The sequence below is a fragment of the Hylobates moloch genome, unplaced genomic scaffold (genome assembly GCF_009828535.3).
Source record: "Hylobates moloch isolate HMO894 unplaced genomic scaffold, HMol_V3 SCAFFOLD_1, whole genome shotgun sequence".
Taxonomy (NCBI): domain Eukaryota; kingdom Metazoa; phylum Chordata; class Mammalia; order Primates; family Hylobatidae; genus Hylobates; species Hylobates moloch.
In genome coordinates, this window is record NW_026652276.1 from 45,709,922 (window position 1) to 45,728,806 (window position 18,885).

The 18,885-nt window shown below is 40.0% G+C and overlaps 1 protein-coding gene across 3 annotated transcripts in view; it reads left to right on the forward strand.

Annotated features, from left to right (window-relative positions):
• The first annotated feature begins 1,326 nt into the window (after positions 1 to 1,326).
• The window catches only part of HECW2 (HECT, C2 and WW domain containing E3 ubiquitin protein ligase 2), a 402,919-nt gene continuing 385,360 nt past the window's right edge, over positions 1,327 to 18,885 (forward strand). For 2 of the 3 annotated variants that reach the window (XM_032755095.2, XM_032755096.2), the window contains exon 1: positions 1,508 to 1,735. The gene's annotated coding sequence lies outside the window, so the exon portion shown is untranslated. Of the gene's footprint in view, positions 1,406 to 1,507; positions 1,736 to 18,885 lie in introns of those variants that run through there. The other variant, XM_058440001.1, reaches the window with a different exon arrangement.

Consider the following 18,885-nt stretch of genomic DNA (forward strand, 5'->3'; position numbering starts at 1 on the left):
AGTTAAATTGTAAAATTGAATAAATCTTCCCTGCATCTGGATAGATGCAAGGGTGGGTGGGGAGGGACACAATATATTTACACTTTAGCATTTTTGCTTTTTCTCCTACGTGGGACTGGTTGATGAAGATGCTAAAGAAGTAAACAGAAAGTCGAAAGTATTAATACAGTAATTTCAAATTTTAGTGCCCTCTTTAGGCAAAGTATCCAGGAACGCTTTCAATAATCCATTTTTTCATCGTGACCACACCCTGTGTGTGCGACATGAGTATTACTGTCTTGCCCTTGCAGTTGGGGAAACCGAGGCATGACACTCCCCTATTCAGCTTTCTGGTGGGGTTGAGGAACAGCGTTGTCTGCATGACCTCAGAGGGTCTCCTCCATCCTCCGCGACGCCTCTAGGAATCCTCCTGTCCTTCGACTTCGCAGAAGGAGAGCAACTCCGGCTCCGCCGTAGCCTGGGGACTCGTCCTCCGCCCAGCCGCACCCGCCCCGTTCTTCCGCACCTTCCTGAGGGAGGTCCCGCTGGCCAAGGTCTGGCTGTCCTTCCTGTCCTCTGCCCCCCGCCTCCCTTCCACCGGTCCCCGACGTGCCGGCAGCTTCCAGACCAGCGTCCCGCAGGGCGGTGCGGGCAGATGCCGCCGAAGCGTCTAGCGGGAGGGGCGCCGGCGCGGCTGGAGGTGAGGGGGACGGACCCTTCGTTCTCCGCGGACCGGGGCGCCGCGGCTGGAGCGGACGCCCGGTACCCGGGCGGGAGGAAGGTGGCGGCGGGGAGCGGCGAGAGGGTGGCGACGCGGGCGGGTCGGCGCCTGGAGAGCGAGCGGCGTGGAGCCGGGCGCTGCGGGGCCGCGCCGCGCTCGGCCACAAACCTCCCGGAGGCGTAGGACCCCCGGCGCCCTCCCGAGCGCGGGCGGGAGCCATGGTTTCGCGCGTCCCCGCCGCCGCTGCTGACTCGACACAATCGGCGGGTCGCGCGGGGGCCGTGGCGTAACCCGGGGGTGGGCGACGGCGCGGAGCCGCCTCGGGAGCTCTGGGTGTCGCTGGGAGCTAGGAAGATGCCAGCACAAAGGAGAGCCGAGACCCAGCCTGCTGCGGAGGGCGGCGGGAAGAGCCACTGAGGGGCGCGCCGGGCGCGCTCTGCCCCTGCGCCGCGTCTCTCCCGACGCTTCTCGCGGTCTCGGGGTCGGGGACTGCAGCGCAGAGACTCTCGGCTCCGTGGCAGCGGCCGCAGCAGCTGGGAGCTGCATGCAACGCGCGGCGGCGCCCCCGGCCGCCTGTTTTCTCCGCGGCGCGCACGGACCGGCCGCAGGGCGCCGGGGCCGCGGGTCCGGGCGACTGAGGGGGCGCCCTTCCGCCCCGCGGCCGGGTCCCCACCCGCAGCCCGTGGCGACGGGCGCAGAGCCCAGGTGAGCGCGCGGCCCTCGCCGCAGGTAGCGGACGGCGGGAGGTGGCTTTGTTTTTCCTCCTTTGCGCCCCGGCGCGGTCATTCATTTGACATTTCAGTTTCCGCTGCCCAGAAACACGGGCGAGAGGCACCAGGATGTGTTGGATGGTTTGGTTCTCCCGGGAAACTGGGACTTTGGGGTCTATTTGAGCATCAATTGAGGGAGAGGACGCTTCATTTCCTTTTTGGTTGGGAATGTGCCGTGAACATCCTCTGCTGGAGCTTGGGGCCTGGAGCAAACTGGGGCTGCTGATATAGACGTAGACGTTTCCGAGGACGCGCGACTGCAGAGGTCTGACTCTCTCGTATCTTGTCTTCTTTATTAGCAGCGCTCGGGTGCTTTTCGTCGTTTATTATTATTAGTTTAGAGAACATCTTTACAGGCACATTTATTTCTTTTAGAGTTAGAAGTCTTTGGAGTCAGTACAGAGAGCTCACAATTAGAGTTACAAGGGTTCAATCGATATTAAACTTCAGGAAGGAAAACATTGTGATCATTACAGATAGAGGTGGACAGCATGCAAACTTCGGGGGCCTTTAGCTTTTTGGATATGATTTCTGGTTTCACTGCCCGAGACTCACGCAAACTCTGTTTTCGTATATATATACCTTTGTGAAAGTGTGATACTTGTCTTTTCTGGAGTAGTGTTCTACAGTTTGTCATTTAGAAGAAGAATATTTTAGTGTAATTAATAGAGCTCTCCATGTATTTGTCTTATAAATATGATTTTCTTTTTACTGTTTCTCCTATTCCCTCAAGGGTTCATTTCTTCTGTTGCCTAGAGAGAGCTTTTTTTCTTTCTCTTCCCAACAGATGGCTGTATGTTCCAAGAGGTTATCTTTAAAATGACATACACATTATCTACAAAGAAAGAAAGATCAGTTATTGGCTTTATCTTTGGAGTTATTAAAATAAAAGGGCCTAATCTGGATGGGGATATTATTAATGGTGTGAAAATCTGGAGTTTGCTGATCTGTTTGGTCATCAGAAGATTCCTGCGGGGATTGTTTATATAGCGTGGGAGACAGATGGCATCCCTAGCAGACTAGAGAAGCCAGGCATAAAGGGTCATTGTATTCTTCAGAAATTATCCACTTCACTATTAGAGGTGGGGTAGGGTGGGGTGGAGGGTGGCAAAGACATTTTGAACTCTTAAAGGAGACACCGTAACATTACTTTCTAGCAGTCTAACCAGCTTTAATTTTTCTTTTTGTTGAACATTCAAAAAGTCCCAATTGAGCTATTTGTTTTGATTATTTCATTGGCACATTTTGGCTTCGATGTGGTTGTGTGAAGCAGTTTATTAACAAAAATGTCTTTGAACTTAAAAATAATCGTGCTGCTTCTGGGGGAAAATCAGTTGCACCTTTCTTAGCTCTTGTATATAAATGGCCCCTTGGACTCAAACCGTCTTCTGGCTGGAAAGACTTTAGTCTGCATTAGTTTGAATCTAGTTTCCTTCACCATCTCCGTGACAGGTGGTTTCCTAATCCCCAGCAATCGGCCGCAGACTCTGAGGTTTGGGCAGTACTGTACTTCCATGATGATTTTCCAGCCTGAGACATTCGCTTCACCATCGCCTCTATCACGGTATTGGTCAACATTTGGCAATGAATCTTTATGAATGACTGTGGTGTCGGTAAAGAAATCAAAATCATTCTGAACATTTGAGATAAACCAGCTGGAGCTTTTCTGCACCTACCACTGTTGTGGATTATCTACGTGCTGTAGATTGCAACCAGATCACAAAGCTAGTTTTCCCTCTTTATGAATGCGAAGGAAAATATTCCAGTAAATTAACATTTGCCAGCCACAGGACTAAATTTAATGAAGAATATGAGCAATGTTTGACCCCCCTGAACAGGAGACAAAAAATAAAAGTAAGCACTGGTTCTGTTTCACTTGGGCAATGTGATCTTGGGAGAAAAACCTATGTTTTCTTACTCTTTTAAAAGGCTTTTGCAACACTGATTTCAGCCAAAGGCAAAGAAACCAAGGTTGTTACCTATAGTTGAGGACAGATGCTTTGGCATTTTCTCCTAGATGAATGTGTTTTGCAGGAGAGGTGGCTTTTGGGATCTTCCCGGTTTTAATATGTGCCTACACATCAATGAAATGATCTTGCATTCAAAATGCTCGTTAAGTCTATATGGTTGGTATCTGTGTAACCTCTAACCAGGTGGCTTTCTCTATTGTGAAGTGTTCCTTTAAGAGAAACCAAAGGCTTCTCGCCTGGGGCTTGCTGTAGGCCTGGCCTGGATCCACATTCTTGTGCACTGCTGACTGCTTTCTTGGGAAAGACTGGAACCAGTTTTGCTTGGTGTGTTGGACAGGGAATGGCAGCATTGGGTGAAAACCTTTCCAGCTCTGTTATCAAAAGCCAGGCCTGGCCTGAAAGAGGGAGGACTATGTTTGAAGTTTGATTGATTTAACAGAGGCAGAGGTTGCTTCATTACACACAGGATGCCTTTTGTATCAGGATATGAATGAGAGATTAGAAAAGTGACCAGATGCCCTGCTTTGCTTGTGACAGTGCCAGTTTATTCCTGTTGGTTTATCTTAATTATGAAAAGCACCCCCTTTCACATGTAAAAATGCCCTGGTTTGGGTGATAATTATCTGGTCGCCCTAGATATTAAGGAATCCTGAATTTTTTTTCATCACCCCTCTTCCGACACCAGATTTTGAGTCTTGCCTTATTTCAGTCTTTTATTTATTAAATGCAAAGATAGAAAATCAGAAAAATTTAAACCTGAAAAATATACAAGAAAAAATGAAATAGGAGGAAGGAAGATAGGAGAATGAGATAATTGCTTGTCATCTATTTACACACATAGTGAATAAAATAGTTTTATTCTTAAGTTACTAAGCGTCTGCCATGGCTGTAAGCCCATATTATTATTGTCTTCAAGCACAATATGAATTAGCACCTGTCTGTATATCTAGAGCTGACACTAATTGGGACAAATCCTGTGATTTGGGAGAGCAGTTTCTACAAAACCTGTTTGCAGACCTGATGGTTACCATGGCTCTTAGAGGTGGGAATGTAAGTTTCAAGATCTAGTGTCTGGTCCAAATCTTGGATATTTACTGAGATTCCAGAACACAAGTGTTGTTGTGAAGACTTGATTCCACATTCTCTTAGTTTTCAAGCTCTCTGGGCCATGAGGATAATAGGAGGGCTTTTGTTTTCTGTACTCTCTTGTATCTCCAGTGTTTGGTTTGGGTCTTTTCATACAGAGGGGTCGCAGAGAGGGAGAACTGTTGTGTCTGTTCACCACATGAAAATTCTCTTGGGGGTTTGAGATTGTGCAGGTGACCTGGCAAGGGTTTGGGTTCTTTACCCAAGTTAGATATATGAAGCTTGTGGCATTTGCTTCTGCAGTAGTTGCTATGCTCCTTTACCAAAGAATTGTGTGTTTGTAACACAGCTCACTTACTATGTTGGCCAGTGGATGTTACAATTAATTATGGCTGTCACCTTTCCCAAGCTCACTCCACTGAAGTCCTCAAAAGCTTGGTCAGCATGTCTAAATAAGAAGAAATTTATGGTTTTTTTTTTTTTTTTTGAGACAGGGTCTCACTCCGTTGCCCAGACTGGAGTGCAGTGGTGCGATCTTGGCTCACCGCATCCTCTGCCTCCTGGGTTTAAGCGATTCTCGTGCCTCTGCTTCCCAAGTAGCTGGGATTACAGGCACGCACCACTACCATCAGCAAGTTTTTGTGTTTTTAGTAGAGACAGGATTTTACCATGTTGGCCAGGCTGGTCTTGAACTCCTGACCTCAAATGATCCACCCTCCTCGGCCTCCCAAAGTGTTGGGATTACAGGCGTGAGCCACCGTGACCAGCCTATGTATCTTTTTTATAAGTAGGATGACTGTGTAATTTAAAAAAATCCAGACAAGGACACTTTTGAGAGTAAAATATGGTACTAACTGGAAGGGGCATTAGATCAACAAGTATAAACTGAGACTGTGCCAGGAACACTAGGATTTATGGCTATTCTAACTATGACTCAAGTCATAAGCTTGTATATGTATTATATCCATATGATGGAGAAATGTCATTAGCTTCTAGGCTTGTTCAACATGTATGTGTATGTGTGTGTATGCAATATATGTATAGATAAACATTGATAATGTATCTATGGATATGTGCATTGTAGGTTTGAAATAAACCACTTAAGAAGTCCTAGTAATTGGAAACTTATGCCCTTCCTTATCTCTTTCATTGGTTGACTTTTTAACTAAACTCTCTGGATCTAGCCTCTCCAAACTTTAAATCATCTCCCGACCTTGTCTATTTTAATACCATTCTATTGATATAATTCTTTTGCTTAAAAACCTTTGATGGCTTATCATTTTCTTTTTAATTCTCAAAATAAGATCCATAGGCAGTTTGGTGGTTAGAAGGGAAAAGCAATGAAAAAATTTAATTCATTCATCCATTCATTTATTTGTTCATTCAACTAACATGTATTGAGCTCCGTCTGTGGGTTAGTCTCTGATTTAGGTGCTGGGAATATGTCGATGAATAAAACAAAGATCCCTGACCTTGTGGAGTTTTCATTCTTTTGGGGGCAGGCAGGTGGGAGGTGGGAGACAGATAATAAACCAAGTAACTAAAGTATATATGATGCTAGAAGGAGATGAGTGCTTTGGAAGAAAGAGAAAGTAGGACAGGGTAAGTGTGGTTGTGTAGGCTTCATGGAGAAAGAGACCTTAAGCAAAGAGTTAACAGAAGGTAAGAGAAGTTGCTTAATAGAAATACCTGAGGGATAGAGTTGCAGGATGGCCAGTGCAAAGGCCCTGATAAAAGAGTGTGTTTGGATATGTTCAAAGATTTGCAAGATCAGCATGATGGGGTGGAGTGACAAGGGAGGAGTCAGAAATGAGACCAGAAGGGTGGTGTGGGTGTTGCAAAGCATGTAGGGCCTTGAGACAGGCTATTTAATTATGATTTCAGCAGACATCCCCCCCCAAAAAAACTTATTATAATATTTAAGATTGTGTTTGTGCTGCAAAGACTGCACTGGTGAGTGCGTATAGCTTACATTTTGTTAATGGTCCACTTCATGTTTGTTAATATAATTTTTATATCATTTACTTATTTTTTATTTGTTAAAAGAATACTTTTTGTTTTTGCCGTTCTTGAATTGTATTCCCATTTCACAAAATTAGGTAAGTGGTTCAAAAGTAGTTCATTGAAGTGTAAAAATAGTGACGAAAATAGTACTGTAAATGCTACATTTCAGAATACCATAAACATACTTAGAGAACTGAATCCCACTGCATATAAAATGGGAATATGTATGTATAGAGACAAGGGAATCTCTGAGAGTGACAATTTCAGAACAGTAGCTGAAATTGAAAAGTGCAAATGGAAATATGACAATGACTATCTCAAAACTGTATTTTATTGGACTTGCTATCCCCATTAGGACCAAATGAATCTGTAATCGTTGCCTGTTATGAAACTTTGTCCAATAGTGGCATGAAGCCATGGATGTTTTTGTGTCATTTTCGAACAAAGCACAGTGGCTTCTCTGTTATACTATTGAAGTTTTCTAGGACAAGCACACAATAATGCTTTCCTTTATAAAATTAATGTATTATATGGCGAAAGGTAGGTAAGAGATTATAATTCTATTAACATCATTAAAGGATCCTTGTAGCAAAATAAGTATGAGTCATATTATTGAAGAGACACTTGGAAAATCAGCTGGAAAGTTAAAGACAAACATTATCCTTAGAGAGAAACCAGAAGTTATTGACAAAACTCCTTTGTCAAATGACATGGTTGGCTGTGGCATAGTATCAGTGGAGTGGAGTGTGGAAGAGCGATTACTATCAAGTGCACGCTAGCAGATATTTCACTTTATGGTTGGATGAAACCACTGATGTCATGCAGAGAATGAATCAGCTTTTGGCATTTGTTCAGAAATGAATGCTCGGTGATGCTTTTGTTCATTTATCACTGAAAACTTGTGCTATAGGAAGAGGTTTTTTTTTTTGTTTTTCTGTTTTTTTTTTGTTGTTGTTGTTAACCATTATTCTTGAGAGTGGAAAAGTTGCTCAGGGGACAGAACTGACAGGGTACTGGGCTCAGGTACAGATAAGGTGATGGCTTCATGAAGAAAAGAAGTTGTACTTAGAAATAAGCCAATCCACATGCTACCCACTTCATGGAGAAGATGTAGTACCCTCTGATCTTGAGGAAATACAAAAAGAAACAGTGGAAACTATGGATTCAGCCAAACTGTGGCCCCTGCGTCTATGAGTTTGCTGTGCAAAGTGATGGGCAGTGAGTGTAAGACTGCTTCCCCAAGCTGACATATGCTAGCTGCATAGTGGAAAGGTGCTTGTGTAATATTTTATCTGTGGAGTAAGATATCTGTGGAGCGAGAAAAACATTTTCTTATGACAGTGATTAGAAATGATTTGTGTTATATCAAGTGGTATACCTAAGTCATATGCTTAGCCTGTGGTGAACCATGGCAAGGACAGAGAGGGAAGGGAGAATTATTAACAAATAAAACAATATGTCACAATCTTAGACTATGAAATTTTTTATTAGAGAGTTGGAAGTTCACACTGACTGTAAATTAAGGAAGTGATATTTTCAATAATAGACAGCCATTTATATAATAAGCATAGTATCTCTCAGTGACCTTCTAGAAGAATAAGAGCTCAAAGTAATAGAACTTAGACCCAGTAAGTTTTGATGGGGAGTAGACACAAGTGTATATTTGGTATTTGAGAGCATGTAGAGAACTATGGCGGGAGGGACCCAGACTTTTAGGATTTTGCATTAAGATATTGGGTGGCAGGGAGTACAGGCTGAAGGAGGTAGAGAAAACTGTCGGATTTCTCTGACAGTTGGATATGACCTTTCTTATGTTTTTGTCTAAGGCTTCACTTCATTTCATCCAAATGGACTTCATACTCAAAGGTTTTCAGGACATAATCTATATTGCCGTTGGCATAATCTAGAAAAAATGAATGATTTCTTGTGGTCTTATAGTGGTCTTGGATACCCTCCATATAGGCCCCCACCCCTTCCTCCCTCCATTTTTTCCTCTCTTCTTCTCTTTCTCCTTCTCCTCCTTTGTTCTTTCCTTCTTTAAGCCATTGAGTTGGCATCTCTAAGCTACATGAGCTAGAAGAGCTCATCTTCTGTATCACTGTTATCTAGGCAGATATATGTGCTATTCAGGGAACAAGGGAAAGGAGCCCCTAGGGAAGGGAAGTTCTGTACCTTGCTCAACTAACTCATCCTAATGTCTGATATCCAGCTATATCATGCATTTAAATGTAAACCCCCATTCTTCAATAAAGACTCATTTCCTTTTTCCCCTCTTTGGACTTTTAATAAAGATGGAATCATTGTCTTTTGTTTAATAAGTCATCTGTTGTGATGGCCCTTATTTAATACTAGGACAAAAGTCATTCACGCATTATTCATTGAACCTTATATGCCAGGCTCTATGCTAAGTAATGGGTATAAAAGAGGTTAATAATCAGACATGGCTCTGTCCAGATAAGACAGAATATAATGGAAAACAGGCCGTACAGATATGAATAAGTAAATATATAATTGCAAAACAAATATGGCAAAAATATTAATGTTTGTTAAATCTGGGTGTTGGTATGTATGGTATACCTCAGTAATATACTTAGGCCACAGTGAATCATGGCAAAGACAAACAAGGAATGGAAAATTATTAACAAGTAAAACCATATGCCATAATCTTAGACTATGAATTTTTTTTATTAGAGAGTTAGATGTCCACATTGACCGTGAATTAAGGAAGTAATATTTGGTATATGGGCTACTATTATATTAACTTCTTAACAATATGAACTTCTCAATGTATATTTTAAATATTTCATAAGCAACAAATGAAAAAACCTAGTTGGAAGTACATTAAGTGCTTTGTCGAGGTGGGCTTTGGCAGAGAATGTTGTGTAACTGAGACTTCCTTTAGATGGAGTGCTCAGGGAAAACTTGAAGTGTAATTCATCATTTGCCTATATAAGAGGGATGGGGATAATTTGGAAAGGGTTCAGGGAGGAGTCACAAAGATGATTGATGACAGAGTTGAAAATAGCCCTATGAGAACAGTCTTAGAGAACTGGGGATGCTGAGGAACAATGGAATGCTTAACCTAAAGCAGTGATTTAGGTTTTTCTTTTTTAATTTATAGGGAGTTTTACACATCCACATTCTCTTCACTTGTCTGCCATGGTCAACAGCAGGCAAGACAAGTGATTCAATTTAGAATTATGGGTTAGAGGAGAATCAGAATTTTGTTCTGCACTTGAGGAAAAATTGGAAAGGATCTGAGAGGTAAACTAGTTCAGCCTTTCTGTAAAGAAATATCTCTTCAGTGTTTTTAACAGGTGGTCATCAGGTTTTTAGGAGATAGTTTCCATGCTTCCTCCACTAAGAATAGGGTGATGGTGAGTGGGACACTCTAGTTTACTTTAATTAGACAGGTCTTCTTCCTGTCCCATAAATACCCTAGACTCATCTCCACCTCAGTACTTTTACCACAGGAAGCAACTCCCACCTGGAATGCCCACCACTTCTACTTACTCTTTCAGGCGCCAGGTCTCCATTGCCCTTCTGTATGCAATTTAAAAACAGTGGTTTTTGTCATTTTTCCCACCTCATCCTTCTGAAGAATATGCCATTCCTGGAATTCAGTGTAGTTTCCCTTGTCAGTGATTGACAGTAAGAATAAGGGTAGAGTAAGTATCTTATAGGAGGAGTTGGGAGACAGTGTGTTTAGCCTTCCACCCAGTTGCTGATATGCTACCCTCTTGGGAATCACTCGTTTGTAGCAATTAAAATCTTAATCATCTGCTGTTTTAGGTGGTACACTAGTTATTGTTTTCCATTAGTCTTCTTGCCAACTAGATTTTAAGCACTCTAAATATATGGAAACTTGGCAGATGCCCCTGTGTAATGCCCAGTATTGATCACGTAGTGAATATTCAATAACCGATGCCTAATGGCTAAAGGAACCATCTATTTCTTCTTCATGGACCATTATGAAGGGTTGTTATTTATATAGATGAGATATTAATTGACACGGGATACTAAAAGATTAACATTTTGGACTTTTAAAATGTCAGAAAGTCAAGTCTTGGAGGCCTAATTCATTCAGATAACTCTTATCTCAGAACTTTCTTCCTTCGTAAGTCTTCTAACTCCTTGCTATTCAAAGTGTGGTCCACAGTCCAGGCAGCGTCAGGATCAGCAGGGAGCTTGTTGGAAATGCAGAATCTCAGGCTCCACACCAGACTTATTGAATTTGAATCTGCATTTTTAAAAGATCCTCACATATGTTGGATGAACAGTAAAGTTTGAGAAACATCATTTTAAATCATCAGAACTCAGAAATTTAGGAGTATTTATCTTCAAAGAGAAGTAAGTGTGGAAATGAAGATTTCATCAGTCTGTGGATGAGATCCTCAGTGCCTTCTGCCATGTGGTCTGGAATTTTGCTACTTCATATAGGAGCTTGGCAGGCCAGAAGATGCCTCTGCCGGAGTTCCCTGGGGTAGTTCAGGTATGTAGGTGATATTTAGGATTGGTGATTACAGGAAGAAGAAGCAGTTGTTGGCATGAGAAACTAGGAGAGGTTGTCATAAGTAGAGGAGCATGGCAATACGACCCTAAACCAAGAGATCGCTTTATGATTGGACACAACTTCTAACTCCGTGGACATGGACTTGTCTCAAACTCCAATACCTCCAGAGCCAACAGGTCACAAATGAAACCAGCTGGATTTGTTGTGCATGGTAGCCTTGTGGAGTGGTGAAGATCATGGAGAGACACACTTCATCAAAAGGAAAGGCAGTGTCCCCACTTGGCTCACCTTATTGTTGCCACATGGGAATTTGGGCCCAGCATGGCCAAATCTTCAGATTTTTCAAGTGAAGCTAAACTTAATTACATGTAAGTTTGTATGTAAAACATCTCTTGGGTGTAATTTGTTGGTAAGTATACTGTTTTCAGAACAGCTCATGCCATACGAAATTCATGTGCTGTCATGGTGTCTGTGTCTGGTTCGCAGTACCTGTTCTGGATCAACTGAATGTATGAGGTGGTTTTGATACCTGGCTTCTTCAGTGCAGGGCACCAGACATGCGCGTTATGGATCTCTACCAAGAAAATGAAATAAAAAGACGTAAAAGAAGGGAGCTGTATATGCTTTGATGGCCTGATTTAAAATCTGTGATAATCTGAAGAACCTCAGTGGTGTTTGAAGAAAGGGTTTGGTGCCTAAAGGAATAAAATCTAGGTTTTGTAAAAACAGTAAGCAGCTGTTGAGGCAAGGGCAAGGAAATACAGAAACAGAAAGTACTTGGCATCCTCAAGCTAGGATCACACACTGCAACAAGGCAGTCAGGGCAAGGATGCTGGACCATAGCTGGGACCTTCTTGTGCTAGAAGAGAAGTGTAACTGTAGCTAGAATTTGAGTTAGTTTATCTTCAGCATCTGGTTATTGAATTTGGTGGCTACTGAAATTGAATTTTGCTGGGTTTTCAATTGAAGTTTGTTGTGGTAAAATTATATATATTGAGAGTGAAAACCAGGTGAAGAAACCAAAATTCTTCCTAATGATTTGCTACTTATTGTATTTGTTAAGATTAAATTTCTTCAGGGTAAGGATAATTTATTATTATTATTATTATTATTAGTAGTAGTAGTAGTAGTAGTAGTAGTAGTAGTAGTAGTAGTAGTAGTAGTATTTTTCCAGGTGGAGTCTCACTATGTCACCCAGGCTGGAGTGCAGTGGCACAATCTCAGCTCACTGCAAGCTCCGCCTCCTGGGTTCATGCCATTCTCCTGCCTCAGCCTCCTCAGTAGCTGGGACTACAGGCTCCCACCACCACTCCCAGCTAATTTTTTGTATTTTTAGTAGAGATAGGGTTTCACTGTGTTAGCCAGGATGGTCTCGATCTCCTGACCTCGTGATCCACCTGCCTTGTCCTCACAAAGTGCTGGGATTACAGGCATGAGCCACCGCGCCCGGCCATGGTTTATTTATCTTTACATCCCTAGCATCTATCATAGTCCAAATCAATGAATGTTTCTTGACCTGAACTGATTATAAGACAAAATAAAGTTTATTTTCTATCTTGGAAGTCTTTCTGTAGGTGTTCATTTTCCTAACTAAATTTAAAAAAACAGCTTTATTGAGATATAATTCACATACCATAAAATTCACAATGTTAAGGTGTATAATTCAGTACTTATTATTTTTATCTTTTATTTTTTATTTTTTTGAGATAGAGTCTCACTCCATCACCCAGGCTGGAGTTCAGTGGTGTGATCTCGGCCCACTGCAACGTCTGCCTCCCAGGTTCAAGTGATTCTCATGCCTCAGCCTCCTGAGTAGCTGGGACTACAGGCACATGCCACCATGCCCAGCTATTTTTGTATTTTTAGTAGAGTTGGGGTTTTGCCATGTTGGCCAGGCTGGTCTTGAACTCCTGACCTCAAGTGATTCTCCCATCTTGGCCTCCCAAAGTGCTGGAATTACAGGTGTTAGCCATCGTGCCTGGTCAATTCAGTACTTTTTAGTACATTCACAACAGTATGCAACCATCACCACTATCTAATTCCTGAACCTTTTCATCACCTCTAAATAGAAACTACATACCCATTAGTAGTTACTTCCCATTTTCCTGCTCCCAAACTCTTATCAACCACTACTCTAGATTTGCCTATTCTGGACATTTTCTATGAATGAAATCATACAATATGAAGTCTTTTGTGACTGGCATCTTTCACTTAGCATAATATTTTTAAGGTTTATGCATGTTGTAGCATGTGTCAGTACTTCACTCCTTTAAATGACTAAATATTTCACTGTATGAGTTTTGTTCATTTTGTTTATCCATCCATCAGTTGATGGACAATGAGGATGGTCTCATTTTTCAGCTATTACGAATAATGCTGCTATGAACATTTATGTAAAAGTTTTTGTGTGGATGTATGTTTTTAGTTCTTTTTTTATACCTAGGAGTAAAATTGTGGGCCATATGGTAAATCTGTGTTTTGAGGACCTGATTAACAGAAAGTAGGTGCAACATTTTATATTCTAATCAATGATATATGAGAGCTCCAGTTTCTCCACCTCTTTCCCACATTTTTTTTTTGCCATTGTAGCGGGTGTGAAGTTGTATTTCATTAAGGTTTTGGTTTGCATTTCCATAATGACTAATGATGTTGAACATTTTTTCATGTGCTTATTGGTTATTTAACTATTTATCTTCTTTGAGGAATTGTCTATTCAAATGCTTTGCTAATTTAAAAAATAGAGTTGTCTTTTTATTGTTGAGTTTTTTTTTTTTTTTTTTTTTGAGACAGAGTCTGGCTCTGTCCCCCAGGCTGGAGTGTAGTGGCACCATCTCGGCTCAATGCAAGCTCCGCCTCCCGGGTTCACGCCATTCTCCTGCCTCAGCCTCCCGAGTGCAGGGACTACAAGCGCCTGCCACCACACCCTGCTAATTTTTTTGTATTTTTAGTAGAGACAGGGTTTCACTATGTTGGCCAGGATGGTCTCGAACTCCTGACCTCGTGATCCGCCCACCTCGGCCTCCCAAAGTGCTAGGATTACAGGCTTGAGCCACCGCGCCCAGCCTTATTGTGGAGTTTTAACACTTATTTGTATTATGGATACTAGACCCTTAAGAGATAGATGCCTTGCAAATATTTTCTTCTGTTTTGTAGATTGTCTTTTCACTTTATAGATAGTGTCTTTTGAAGCAGAACAGTTTATAAATTTAATGAAATCCAACTTACCTTTTTAAAAATGGTTCCTTGTGCTTTTGGTGTTATAACTGTCCTTGTTGATCTTTAGTTGTTTTATCCATTAGGAAAAGTGGGGTATTGATGTCTCTGACTATTGTTGTCCATTTCTCCCTTTAGCTTTGTCAGTTTTTGCCCATGTATTTTGCTGCCTTGTTGTTAAGTGCATATATGTTTATAATCATTATGTTTTCCTTTTCAATTGATCCTTTTATCATTACAGAATATCCTTCTTTGTCTTAAGTAACAATTTTTGTCTTAAAGTCTATTTTGTCTGATACTAATATTATCACTCCAACTGTTTTTTTGGTTGCTGTTATCAATGTTGTATTGGTTTGCTAGGGCTGTCATAGAAAGTACCACACTCTGGGGGACTTACACAACAGAAATTTATTTTCTTGCAGTTCTGGAGGCTGGAAGTATAAGATCAAGGTGTTGGTAAGTTTGGTTTCTTCTGAGGCTTCTCTCCTTGGCTTCAGGTGGTCACCTTCTTGCTGTGTTCTCATATAGGCTTTCCTCTGTGCATGTATGTCCCTGGTGTCTATCTGTGTGTCAAAATTTCCTCTTCTTATAAGGACACCTGTCAGATTAGATTAAGGTCTATACTAATGGCCTAATTTTAACTTAACTACTTCTTAGAGGTTGTATCTCCAAATTTAGTTACATTTTGAACTACTTGGGGTTAGTACTTCAATATATGAAGTTTTTTTCTAGGAGGGCAATCCATCCCATAACACATGGTATATATATTTTTCGACTTAAAATTTTTATTCTACTTTTATCTCTGATTATACAGTATCTCTTGTAGACAGCATATAGTTGGATCACTTAAAAAGTATTTTCTGCCAATTTCTGCCATTTGACTGGATTGTTTAATTTACTTACATTTAATGTAATTACTGATAATCGAGTAGCATTTATGTCTGTCTCTTTCCTGTTTGTTTTCTACATGTCTTCTACTTGTAGAAGAGTTCCTGAGTTCCATTACTGTCTTATCTTGTGTTAAATATATATTTTCCAGTGTACCATTTTAATTCTCTTGTTGATATTTTTCTGGAGGAGGAGATTTTCATAGGTCTTTACTCCATAATTCCTGATTATACTGTTATGATATTTTTTGAGTTATTTTCTTAGTAGTTGCTCTGGGGATTACAATTAAATTCTTAACTTAAAACAACCTAGTTCAGATTAATCAACTTAAATTCAGAAGTATACAAAACTTCAATACTTCACTTTGCTCTTATTGTAATATAGATTACATCTTTATACATTATAAACCCGTGACTACCCTTTTTAAATAATTGCTTTATGCAATTGTCATTTAAATTAGATAAAAAGAAAGGGTTATAAATACAAATATATTTATCTTCTCTGTGTAGATAGCTTTACCAATACTCTATTTCTGTGTGGATTTGAGTTAATGTTTGGTGTTGTTTTTATTTCAGCCTCAAGGACTCCTTTTAGTATTTCTTGTAGGATGTGGTGGTGACAGATTCTCTCAAGTTTTGCTTATTTGAGAATGGCTTAATTTTGCCTTCATTTTTTGAAGGATAGTTTTTCCAGTTATAGAAGTCTTGGTTGACCTTTTCTTTCAGCACTTTGAATTGTTATACTACTGCCTTTTGGCATCCTTGATTTCTAATGAGAAATCAACTGTTAATTTTATTCAGGTTCCCTGTACATGCTGGAATATTTTTTCATACTGCTTTCATTTCTCTCTTTGTGTTTTGACATTTTGACTATGATGTACCTTTGTGTGAATCTTTTTTAGTTTATCCTGTTTGGAGTTTGTTTGAGCCTCCTGGATACGTAGATTAATAGTTTTCATCAAATTCAAGAAGTGAATGGCCACTAATCTTAAAAATAGTCTTTCAATGTCTTTCCTCTTTTCCTGAACTCCCAGTGTGCATATGTTGCTTTGCTTGCTGGTGTTTCACAGGTTTCTGAAGCTCTGTTAATTTTTCTTTGTTATTTTTCTTTCTTTTCCTAAGACAGCATAACCTCAGTTGATATATCTTCAAGTACACTGATTCTTTTTTATGCCTGTTCAAATCTACTATTGAACCCCTCTAGTGAATTATTCATTTCAATTACTGTATTTTTCCACTCCACATTTTCCTTTGGTCCTTTCAAACTTTTTTCTTTATATAATATTCTTTGGTGAAGCATCATTTTTATACTGTGCTTTAATTCTTTAGACATGATTTCCTTTAGTAATTTGAACCTATTACATAGCCTATGTATTCCACATGTAGTATATAGGAACCTGGAACATATGCACCTTGTAAATACTGATTCTGAGATTCAAATATGTCCCTAATAAGTTCTAGCCTATCATCTCTTTTCTTTCTTCTTACACTGGACTTGACAAAATCTATTACTTGCATCATTTTGAAATATTTGATGTATCATAACTTTGTTGAAGTCTTCAGCCATTTTCCTTCCTGTATAAGTGGAAACATTTTTATTCTTAGATGATTGAAAACTGGATTGACTGATGAATCCAATGGTTTATTTTTATTTCTACATCCATTTCCTTTTTTTCTAATAAGCCTTTTTCCAGCTTTATTGGGGTATAACTGACAAATAGAAATTGTATATTTACAATGTATATAATTTGGTGTTTTGATATGTGTATACATTGTGAAATGATCACCACAATGCTTGTTAACATTTGTTATCTCACATAATTATTATTTTTTTTGTGGTGAGAACACTTAAGATCTATCATCTTAGCAAATTTGAAGTATACAATTAGTGTTGCCAACTATAGATACCATGCGGTATGTTAGATTTCTTGAACCTATTCATCTTGCATAACTGAAACTTTGTGTTTGACGAATATATCCCCATTTTCCCCACCTTTCCAATTCCTGGCAACCACTATTCTACTCTGTGTGTCTGAGTTGGACTGTTTTTGATTCCACATATAAGTGAGATCATGCAGTACTTGTCTTTCTGGACTATTTCACTTAGCATAATGTCTTCCAGGTTCATTCATGTTGTCACAAATGGCAGGATTTTCCTTCTTTTTAAAGACTGAATAATATTGCATTGTACATACATATACAGTCATGCATCACTTAATGATGGGGATAATTTCTATGAAATGTGTCATTAGGCAATTTAGTCATTGTGTGAACATCAAAGTATGTATGTACACAAACTTAGATGATATAGCCTACTACACACTTAGGCTATATGGTATATATGGTATAGCTTATTGCTCTTGGGGTACAAACCTGTACAGCAGGTTTGTACTGAATACTGTAGACGATTATAACACAATGGTATTTGTCTATCTAAACATATATAAACACTGAAAAGGTATAGTAAAAATATGGTGTTATAATCTTATGAGACCACCGTTAATATAGTTTAGATATTTGTTCCTTCCAAATCTCATGTTGAAATGTGATCCCCAATGTTGGAGATAGGGCCTAGTGGGAGGTTTGGGTCCCACTCATTTATGAGGGGGTAGATCCCTCATAAATGGCTTGGTGCCCTCCCGTTGGTAATGAGTGAGTTATTGCTCTGTTAGTTCATGCAAGAGGTGGTTGTTTAAAAGAGCTTGGCAGCTCTCTTGCTTCCTCTCGCCATGTGACACGCCTGCTCCTGCTTAGCCTCCCACCATGAGTAAAAGGTTCCTGAGGCCTCACCAGAAGCCAAGCATATATTGGTGCTATTTGTACAGCCTGCAGAACCATGAGCTAAATAAACTTATTTTCTTTATAAATTACCCAGTCTTAAGTATTCCTTTATAGCAATGCAAAATGGACTAATACAGCTGTCATCTATGCAGCCCATTGTCTACGGTAAATGTAATTATGTGGCTCATGACTGTGTGTGTATATCTATATACATACACCATATTTTCTTTATTCATTCATGTATTGATGGACATTTGACTGTTTCCATACCTTGGATATTATGAATAATGCTGCTTTGATCATGGGAGTGCAGATGTCTTTTTGAGATACTAATTTCGTTTCCTTGGGTTATATACCCAGAAATGAGATTGTTAGATCATATGGTAATTCTATATTTTGTTTCTTGAGGAACTTCCATATTGTTTTGCACAATGACTGTACCAATTTACGTTCTCACTAACAGTGTACCAGAGTTCCATTTTCTCCAAATTCTTGCCAATACTTGTTGTCTTTTTGATAATAGCTATTCTAAAAAGTGTGAGGTGATATCTCATTGTGGTTTTGATTTGCATTTCTCTGGTGGTTAGTGATGTTGAGCATTTTTTCATATATATGTTGGCCAATTGTATTTTTTTTATTTTTTTTTTATTTTTTTGCGAAATGTCTATTCGGGTTCTTTGCCTTTTTTTTTTTTTTTTTTTTTTGAGACAAGGCCTTGCTCTGTTACCCAGGCTGGAGTATAGTGGTATGATCATAGCTCACCGTAAGCTTGAACTCCTGGGCTCAAGCAGCAGTCCTTCCACTTCAGCATGTGGATATTTAGTTTTCCCAACACCATTTATTGAAATGACTGTCCTTTCCCCGTGGTGTGTTCTTGGCATTCTTATCAAAGATCAGATGACTGTAAATGAGTAGATTAATTTCTTGGCTTTTTATTCGGTTCCATTAGGCTATATGTCTG